This window comes from Apium graveolens, chromosome 4 (genome assembly GCF_009905375.1).
Source record: "Apium graveolens cultivar Ventura chromosome 4, ASM990537v1, whole genome shotgun sequence".
NCBI classification, from domain to species: domain Eukaryota; kingdom Viridiplantae; phylum Streptophyta; class Magnoliopsida; order Apiales; family Apiaceae; genus Apium; species Apium graveolens.
The window spans coordinates 152,404,800-152,415,896 of record NC_133650.1 but is presented as its reverse complement, the minus strand read 5'-3'; the positions used below and the strand labels follow the sequence as shown (position 1 = coordinate 152,415,896).

Genomic DNA, 11,097 nt, shown 5'->3' with positions numbered 1-11,097 from the left:
TTGGGCAATGACATTATATACAGAGTGGGATATTAACTATAAAAGGAAACCGTGTCCGAAAAATATATTCGGGTGATGATGTCCTCTTGAAAGCTCATAAAGATAATTATGCTTTAGTCCTGCAGGGAGATTTGTTCTTGCATAATTATAAGGTTGAGTGGATGATAAAGGATAAAAGATATTGATTAAATTAATTGTCAAAAATTAATTTAATTAATGGACATGCGATATCTTAAACATGGGGAATTTATAAGCAATTAATATGGGAGCCGAATTAAATAATTAATTTACGGAATTAGGAAAGGTAGTGCAAATATTAATTCTTTAGTGGATTGAATTAATATTTAATGACATTGGGCTTGGCCCAGAATGTCATTAGAAGGCCTGACCTAATGGTCCATGATCCCTACTGTAGCCTATATATATTCTCCTTCTCCTAAAGCTAGGGTTAACACACAAAAAACGAAATCACATCCTAGGGTTTGAGAGAGGTAGCCATTTTTCTCAAGGAGCCAGCTAGGGTTTTGGAATTTTGCAGCTTTGGGAGAGGTACACCTTGGGAGATCGAAGCCCTCACTTCGTCCAAGGAGAATCAGGGAATTCAGTAGAAGACGTGGATTTGAATCGCTTGCGCCGTAGCGATTAAGGTTAATGTTCTATTCGTACTCTTATAATTAATATCATAAAACGAAGGGCCAAGATTCGAGAGATCCAACAAATATGACGAGTACTTGTACTTAGTGTAATAATAAGAGTAAAATGAGTTGCGTGGACGATTAATCAAGTATCCCGTATGTATAAGAAGCTATAAATACGAACGGGATCTAACGAACCAAAATTATTTATAATTATAGATTTCTGAGTGGACCCTAGAGCATCCTTCACTTTAAAGTACCCAGGCAAGTTTACGAACCCAACTCCATATATTGTTGTGTTGTGAAAATTTGTTTTACTGTCTTTCGTTTAAATACCATGTTTATCAAGATAATAGCATTTTGAGTTTTACGCTTCAATAATGATTGTGTTACGATGTATATATAGATCTTAGAATACTTTAGCGCTACAATAAGCGTGAAGTATAAATCATAAGACTGGGAGTCGGTCGGAGTTATAAAACGAAAACCCGGGAACCATCCCGGTGATGTTTTGGACGATCAAAAGTCTGTGGTATTTTATTCCAAGGGACTCGATGTCCACTTGTGAAGTATTTAGCATCTCGAATTTATTTAAAACAATTTCCAAAATTCGTATTCCATCAACTATATTTAATTACTTGAACAATGAATATTATTTCAATTATTCAATAATATAGAAGAAGTATTCTACAACGATTAATTAATTCAAGTCGATTATTTATAATTATTAAAGAGTACTTTATTTATATAGATATAAATTAGTTGAGGAATATTATTTCAAATATTCTTTTAGAATATGTTTATTTGAGGTTTAATTATTTAATTATTAAATATTTATCAAATAATTTAATATGATTTTAAAAATCATAAAACCTAATTTAAAATACTTTCTGAGTTTCAGAAAGTCATTATAATACTTTTGGATCGTCGAAGAATATTATCTCGACATACTTTAAATATTTTGACTATAGTTACAAAAGAAACTCCGCTTTATTTATTTATCTGTTGACAACGGTCACCTCACATTATCTTAGTACTTCCTCTGAAAATTTGTTAGTCGCTAAACACGCGCTAAAATTACACGCAAATATACGCGTTCGCAAGTAGTATAAGATATAAATCAGATTCGTTCCCACAGGGACTAGTTTAGGTTAACTTAATAATTTATGCACTTAAGCAACAATGTATGGTTATTATTCAATACTAAGACGATAACAAATTGAGGTTATTTATAACTAAGAATTAAACTAACAATTATAACTAAGAGAATACGAATGATTGAATTAAGATATATGACAAACATGGGATTCTAACTTCATTAAATACTTCATTCAATAGCCTTTTCGTTCTTAACCTTAACATGTAATGGTGATGACACTAATCAGACAACACGAAACTGATAAATGCCAACTTTCGTTGCACGAATACCATACTACCAGATATCCACAAACGAGACAGAAGTTGAATAGACACTAATTATATTGAGACCCTATATGTCTATAGAATTTAACAACATAATAGTTTAAACACAAGTTATTTATCTTGATTACATAGGAAAAGTAAGATGGTTAAAATTACCCACGAATCATGCATAACAAATACATGAACCTATGCTAGCATGGCAAGTTCTAAACCCTTAAATTCACTTTCGCTTCATTAAAAATTAACACACTATCTTATAAGTTCGCGACGCTCATAAGACGAATAAGCACAATTAATACTAGGTTATTATACAATCACCATACATTAAGGCATCGAAACAAATCAACTAAAGAAATCCATAAATAAATCCGCTAGAACCCCACGATAACGATTATCCCATAATCGAACTCATCATCAACGTGGGTTCCGATGAAAGCATGGTATAATAAACGTAGTCTTTATCACAAATAAATAAAACCAAGTACGAAACAAGAATAAGGTTCACAAATAAGAAAACAAGTATCCAAGTTACAACTTAGAACAAAGATTCACAAGTAAAACAAGATCTTCTTCGTCTTCGTTAAATTATGCTAACACGGTCTTCTTACAGCTCTCCTTGTGATATGATATAAAAAATGACCTAAAGTTATGATTATATAGAAGCCCTGATCAGCAGAGAAGTCCATAAATCAGTCTTCTATTAAAAAAAGGATTCTTGAAACCCGACCTGGTGCGGGCACGCGCTTGATCAGCACGGGCGTGCTGGCTCTCTGTAGTTTGGGCACAGTCGCACGCTTGATCAGTGGAGCGCACTGGGCTTCTGCCAAAAAACATCTTTCTTATTTTTCTTGCAGATTTGAGCCGGTCTTCACGAGCTTTATTCCTAGGACACCATCCTAACACCATATTAGCATCAAATCAATGCTAATTCACCTAATTCTCAGTTTAATGCCTGAAATGCAAAAACACTAGAAAACACATTAAAAACCAATAACTTGAGTACAAATACACCAATTCAAAGCTTTACGGAGCGTAATAAAGTGTCATAAATGACACTCAACATATCCCCAAACTTGAATCAATGCTTGTCCTCAAGCATAAACAGACTTAAAGAACTAGTAATAAAAATGTATGAATGCAACTAAATGAATGCAATGATCCCCATAGAATAACTAAACCAATCAACAAGCAACACCTCATCAAATGTAGTTATTCGCATAGAGATCAATCAAACCTCATAAATCAATCTACAAACCAAAGATGTGCGTGTGTGCATCTGCTTACAGATATACTATCGTAACTAGATCAACAATCATGACTCACTACTTATCAAAGCAATCGTAAGTTTATAAATAGAATAAAATCTAGACTCAAAATAACTTATAACACTTTAATTCTTATATCGGAGTTTAACATGAATTCACGCTTTTATTCACAACAAAACAACACACATATGCTTATTTGATCGTGTAATGAGTGAGGTCCACAAAAGACTTATACAATAGTACCCATGTAGCGAGCGTTAGGTTAGCGGATCCCAGACTATAAAAGCCTTAGATCACTAGGCACAAAGTCCCCTAAGAACTTAATAACTCGAGTACTAAAGAGCCCACTCGTGATCAATTATACATAACACTTTTTTTTTCAAATTTCTGCACGAGTGCGTTTCGCTACATCTCGCTCAACCCTAGACTACTCATATAAAATATGAACCGGCTACTAGCCAATTGACACCTAGCCACAACAACTAGCAATGAAATCTAATTTTCTCCAATTTTTAAATATCCATATCTTTTATTATTAAGAAAATATTCTAAATTCTAAATATAAACAAGCAATTAAACCTCGACAAACAAACAAACCATGACCATGATCAAGTACTTTAGCAACCTATAAGACTTAGTAAAACACAATTGTCTCTAGCATGCAAATTAATTCGATAAGACTTAACATCACAAAATAAGACTTTACTACACTAGCATCAATATCACAAATTAATCGGAAAAATCATCTAAGGGATCATATTATTATGCACATGCATGAAACTACATGAACATATTATCATAAAAAACTACCAAAAATAAAACAAACTACTACATGGCAAAAATATGCAAACTATATGCGACTCACACAAACATATTCCTTCAACTACTACCCCCAAACTTAAAATATTCACTGTCCTCAGTGAAGGTAATAGTAAGGAATCAGGCATACCTACTGCGAATCAGAATCATCACCCTCAACGGGTGGAGTGTCAAGCATGTCTGGAGGCAGATACACGGAGTCCTCACCAAATACTGGCCATTGAATGTTAACACCGGTGACTCTGAAAGCTGTCCCAAGTACCTGGGTGAGATCATGTGCAAAACGACTATGGATGTCGTGCATCGCATCCATCCTCCTCGCTAGACGCCTATACTGCGTCGAACTCAAACCAGCTCCTACCTCTGCTCCTGCTGCCTGCTGCTGCTGCAGCTGCGATGAACCAGCCTCCTCTCATAACTGAACTTTCCAAGCTGCTCGACGGACCTGCGACGAACCTCCCGCAGTAGCCTGATCCACGGGTACACCACCTGGTAGATGATCATATGAATTACCAAGCCCCTTAGGATCGGGCTTCCCTCCATACCACTCCTGCATACTCAACAGTGTAGAACTATCAATAGGAGCACTGGGAAGCTGAAGTTGCTCATGTGCGGGCTAATGAACACCAACTGCCACGCACAGCTTCGTCACAACGGATGTGTAAGGTATTGCACCTGTGGTACCTCCTCTCAAGAATCTCTAAATCCCCTGATAAATAACCATCCCCAAATCAATATAATTGCCCTGAAGAATACCCCACAACAGACGAGCACGCTCCATAGTAATAACATGCACATGAGAAGATGGCATGATGTTGTCACAAATAAATAAATTCCAAGCCCGTGCAAACCTGTTCATGCATGACGCATGGAATGTGGAGTAATCAGTAGTGCCCCTCGTGAACTTCCAGTAAGTCTTAGGCACACACAGAGTCGCAACGATCAGATCCAAGTTGAAATCCTCGGGTATCTTATCATTTCAAGTATCCTGACCGGGTTTCCTCGCGGGGGCTGCTCAATCACCCTCCTAATGGCATCAGCACTGTACTCTACAGTCATCCCCCTAACCATCGTGAAGCCATTCTTCTCCGCCTTCGCGTTAGCATAAAACTCCCGCACAACATTCATGGGCACAGCAGCGGGAGCCTCACAAAAAGGAACCCAACCCATCTCAAGAATCATCTCCAACAACTTATCATCCTTCCCTGGTGGTAGAAAACCTCGCTCCTTGGCAATAGGCTTTGAGAGAAGCCTCGTGTACTCCTCTGTAGTCTCAGGAGTAGAAAACCTTGGCCTCACACCATCCGCAGATGAAGAATCGGTGGTGCTGCTTCCTACTTGCGTTCTTTGCCTCTTTGGTGCCATCGGGATTGAATAAGAGAGAATAAAAACTAGGTGTTTGAGAGAGATTTATGTTTGAGAATTTGTGAAGTGGTGGAGAAGTTTATGTATAAGTGTGTGTATTTATAGGTGGAGAGATGAGAATTAGATATGTAATATAAGTGGGAATTGATTATGGGAATCGTGCGAATAATGGGTTTGATTTGGAGAGGGAAATTTGGGATGTGGAAGAGTAAATTTTGGTTTGAAATTGATTTTATAACAAAATCCTGAAATTCCCTTAAAAACTGTTGTTTTTATTTTTTTTTCCGAACAGGACCCGGCGCGGGCGCGCGCTTGGACACCGCGGGCGCGCTCACCTTCTGGAAAACCGGCGCGGCCGCGCGCTAGATCAGCACGGGCGCGCTTACCTTCTAGAAAAACAGCACGGCCACGCGCTGGATCAGCGCGGGCGTGCTTGGCTACTGAAGTTGGCCTTGAATTTTTTTCTTTTTCTGATTTTTTTGTGTTTTTATCCTTTCTTCTTGCTTCCTCTACCTACTAATGTACAACAAACTTGGGTTTCCTCCCAAGAAGCGCTTCTTTTACGTCGCTAGCTCGATATAGAACCTTGAGCTCAAATGGACAATAGAACGACACTAACCACCTCGCGGTTTGCCGTGTCACCATAGTAATGCTTCAACCTCTGACCATTTACCTTGAATGCTTGGCCCGGATCACTTTCAAAAAGTTCCACCGCTCCATGCGGAAACACAGTTTTGATTATGAAGGGCCCTGACCACCTTGACTTCAACTTTCCAGGAAAAAGACGGAGACGAGAGTTAAACAAAAGAACTTGTTACCCCGACACAAATTATTTGAGCACTAGACCCCTATCATGCCACCTCTTGACTTTCTCCTTATACATTTTGTTGTTATCATAAGCTTGAAGTCGAAACTCGTCGAGTTCATTCAATTAAAGCATTATCTTCTTTCCATCCGTATCCAAGTCAAGATTCAATTTTTTCAGAGCCCAATACGCTTTATGCTCTAGCTCCACAAACAAATGACACCCTTTACCATAAACTAACTGAAACGGAGATATTTCCCAATGGACTCTTGTATGTTGTTCTATACGCCCAAACAGCTTCATCTAGCTCCAAAGACCAATCTTTCCTCGATGGACACATAACTTTCTCTAAAATACGCTTGATCTCTCTGTTAGACACCTCAGCTTGACCATTTGTCTGAGGATGATAAGCCGCAACAATGCGATGATTCACATTATACCTTTGCATCATAGCAGTGAACTTGCAATTGTAAAAATGCGACCCCAAGTCACTGATTATGACTCTTGGAGTTCCAAACCTTGTGAATATCTATTTGTGATGAAAATTAAGCACCACTTTCGTATCGTTCGTTGCCAACGCCTTTACTTCAACCCATTTTAACACATAACCGCCAACAAGATGTATTGACTATTACAAGATGAGATAAATGGCCTCATGAAGTCAATTCTCCAAACATCGAAGACCTCAACCTCGAGAAGCACATTAAGAGGCATCTCATCCCTCTTAGACATATTACCCATACGTTGACATCGATCACATTTCAAAACAAACCGGTGAGCATATTTAAACAAGGTTGGCCCAAAGAAACCTGCTTGAAGAATACGAGCTGCTGTCTTTTCTCCACCATAATGTCCTCCATAAGTCATTGAGTGGCAATCTCGCAAGATCCCCCCTGTTTAGCTGTAAGGAATACATCTCCTGATGATTTGGTCAGCTCCTTGTCAAAAAAGAATCGGCTCATCTCTTACATACCACTTCACTTCATGTAGAAACTTCTTCCTTTGAGCATATGATAAGTCGGGAGGCATGATATTACTCACAAGGAAGTTTAGAATGTCTGCGAACCATGGTTCTTCTTCTTGCACTCCCAACAGCTGCTCGCCGGGAAAAGACTCATTTATCAATGTCTTATCCAATGAAGTAGCATTAGGGTTCTCTAAACGCGAGAGATGATCAACGACTTGATTTTCAGTCCCCTTTCTGTCCTTGATCTCTAGTTCAAATTATTGAAGCAAAAGAACCCATATTATCAATCTAGGCTTTGAATCTTTCTTTGAGACGAGATAACGAATTGCAGCGTGATCAGTGAAAACTGTCACCTTAGTCTCAAGTAGATAAGATCAAAATTTCTCAAAACCATTGACAATAGCCAAAAGTTCATTCTCCGTGGTAGTATAATTCAGTTGAGCACCATTTAGGGTCTTACTAGCGTAGTAGACCACATGAAATATGTTATTCTTCCTCTGCCCAAGAACTGCTCCAACTGCATAGTCACTTGCATCACACATCATCTCAAAAGGTTCATTCCAATCAGGTGCAGTTATGACATGTACCGTGATTAAACTCTTCTTCAATGTCTCAAAAGCTGCAAGGCACTCGTTATCAAACTTGAAAGGGATTCTTTCTCTAGCAAACTGCACAAAGGCTTTGAAATCTTTGAAAAGTCTTTGATGAAACACATATAGAAACCTGCATGCCCAAAAAAACTGCGAATTCCCTTAACAGAAATAGGTGGAGGAAGATTTTCGATCACCCCCACTTTGGCTATGTCCACCTCAAGACCCTTACTCGAAACCTTGTGCCCAAGAATAATGCCCTGTCGCACCATAAAGTGACATTTCTCCAAATTGGTCTTAACACGCCTCTTGAGAACGTGTCCAAGATTTTGCAAGCATTCATCAAAAGAATCGCCAAATTTAGAGAAGTCATCCATGAACACCTCCACATTCTGGCCAATCATATCAGAAAAGATGGCCATCATACATCTCTGGAATGTGGCTGGTGCACCACACAGACGAAAAGAAACTCGTCTGAAGGCGAATGTACTAAATGGACAAGTGAAGGTAGTCTTCTCCTGATCTTCTGGAGCGATGCAAATCTGATTGTAAACTGAATTGGCATCCAGAATACAGTAGTACTCATGAACAACCAATCTGTCAAGCATCTGGTCAACGAAGGGCAAAGGAAAGTGATCCTTCCTAGTGGCCTTATTCAGACTGAGCTCATTTTTATCATTAGTAACCATTATGATACCTCCATTATTTGGTACACACTGAACCAGACTCACCCAAGAACTGTCAGAAATGGGATAAATAATTCTTGCATCCAGCCACTTAAGAATTTCCTTCTTCACTACTTCCTTCATGATCGGATTAAGTCTTCTTTGCTGCTCGACCGTAGGCTTGCTACCTTCCTCTAGCAGAATTTTGTGCATGCAATAAGAAGGGCTGATTCCCTTGATATCTGCTATAGTCCAACCAATTGCCAATTTAAACTCTCTTAGAAGCCTCAGGAGCTTTTCCTCATCACTACCTGAAAGGTCAGATGCAATAATCATAGGTAGAGTAGATGCATCACCTAAAAGAGCATACCTCAAATGCCCAGGTAAAGGCTTAAGCTTGAGAGTGGCAGCTTCCTCAATAGATGGCTTGAGGAGTTTAGGAGCTTTGTTCAATTCCTCCATTCCAAGAGATTTAAAAGGCATATCAATCTTCCTCTTCTAGGGAGAAGTATTCAAATATTGCAATTGTTCTTCACCTTCGTCATCTTCACTATCTGAATTCCCCAATAAGGCCTTTTTTAAGGCATCAGAGCTCAGCAATTGATCAAGTTTCGAAGTCACCACGGAATCGACCAACTCTACCTTTGAGCACTCCTCATTTCCTGTAGGAAATTTCATAGCATTGAACACATTAAAAGTTATATCCTGATCCAGCACTCACATTGTAAGCTATCCCTTCTGCACATCTATCAAGGTTCTTCTAGTCGCCAATAAAGGTCTTCCCAAGATTATGGGAATCTTCTTATCCTCCTAAAAATCAAGAATTACGAAATCATCAGGGAAATGAGTTTATCAACCTTGACCAAGACATCCTCCACAATACCTCGCGGATATGTAATAGAACGGTCGGCCAACTGTAAAGTCATATAAGTCGGTTTTGGATCAGGTAAGTCCAACTGCTTGAAGATTGATAAAGGCATTAGATTGATACTAACTCCCAAGTCATATAAGCATCTGTCAAAAGACACTTTTCCAATAGTACACAAAATAGTGAAGCTTCCTGGATCTTTAAGCTTCGGAGGAAACTTCTGTTGCAGCACAATACTGCATTCCTCCGTGAGAGCGACAGTCTCTAAATCATCTAGCTTCACTTTCTGAGAGAGAATACCTTTCATAAACTTTGTGTAACTAGGCATCTGCGCAAGAGCCTTAGCGAAAGGTATGTTGATATGAAGTATCTTCAACACCTCTAGAAACTTCTGAAATTGCTTGTCCAGCCTCAAAGTGATTGCCTTTACCTGCTCCTTAGCTTCCTTTCTTCCTGGAACTTCAGTGTCACTAGGTAATGTACCGGGTTGACGATTTAGCAAGGCATTGGCAATTTTTCTAATTTGATTTTCCAAGGTCTTTATAGAAACAACTTGACTCTTGCACATAAGCTTCAACTCCTCTAATTCATATTTTTCATTAGCTTGTTGCAGCTGAAGTTGCTATCTTGGTGCATAATGCGGTTGCTGAAAACCAGGGGGGTTGTACTGCTTAGCTGGATACTGCTGATAAGGCTATTCAACCGCATTTTGAGCATTGCTCCAAATGAAATTAGGATGATTGTGGTTATTGGGATGATAAGTGGCTGGCACAGGTTACTGCGAACACTGAAAGTTGCTCACAAACTGAGCTGATTCACTAGAAATTGCGCACTGATCAGTCTAATGGGCACCAGCATAAATCTCACAGACACTAGCGATTTGATTAACTTCATAATTATCCAAAGTGTCCACCTTCATCGTCAAAGCCTTAAATTGGGCAGCTATAGCAGTTGCTGCATCCAACTCTAGAATTCCGGCTACTTTTCCCTGAGTCAGTCTCTGAGAAGGATTCTGGTATTCATTAGTAGCCATCAGTTCAATAAATTCATAAGCTTCATCGTAACTCTTGGACCACAAGGCTCCTCCTGATACTCCATCGAGCATGGGTCTATAAGTAGCACCCAATCTATTGTAGAAACAGTTTATAATCATCCAATCAGGCATGCCATGGTGTGGGCACTTCCTTAGCATCTCCTTATATCGATCCCAAGCCTCATACAGAGATTCTCCAGTTTGCTGAGCAAACTGAGTAAGAGCATTCCTGATTGCAGCAGTCTTCACCATAGGGAAGAATTTAGTGAGAAACTTTTGAGAAAGATCTTCTCAAGTAGTGATAGACCCTGCTGGTAGAGAATGTAACCAGCATTTATCTTTATCCCTCAGAGAGAATGGGAAGTGTCGCAGCTTGATAGCATCTTCAATCACATCATTGAACTTGAAAGTATCGCAGGTCTCGATGAAATCCCTGATGTGCATGTTGGGCTCTTAAGTAGAGAACCCCCAAACTGAACTGAGTTCTGTATCATCTGATTCCTGGTTGACTTTATTTTAAAAGAGTTAGCCCTGATGGTTGGTCTGATGATGCTTGACTGAATGTCACTGATTTTAGGCTGAGAATAGTCCATTAAAGTCTTACGATTTTCTGCTTGATCTCCCATCACTACCAAAACTGGTTCCTCGACTTTTTCTTCTTCT

General features: G+C 39.0%; 1 non-coding gene across 1 annotated transcript; it reads left to right on the top strand.

Moving 5' to 3' along the window:
* Window positions 1-10,564: 10,564 nt before the first annotated feature.
* On the top strand, window positions 10,565-10,671 carry LOC141722819 (small nucleolar RNA R71). Its single transcript, XR_012575819.1, has one exon. It is a non-coding gene; the product is annotated as a small nucleolar RNA R71 (small nucleolar RNA).
* The last annotated feature ends 426 nt before the right edge of the window (window positions 10,672-11,097 follow it).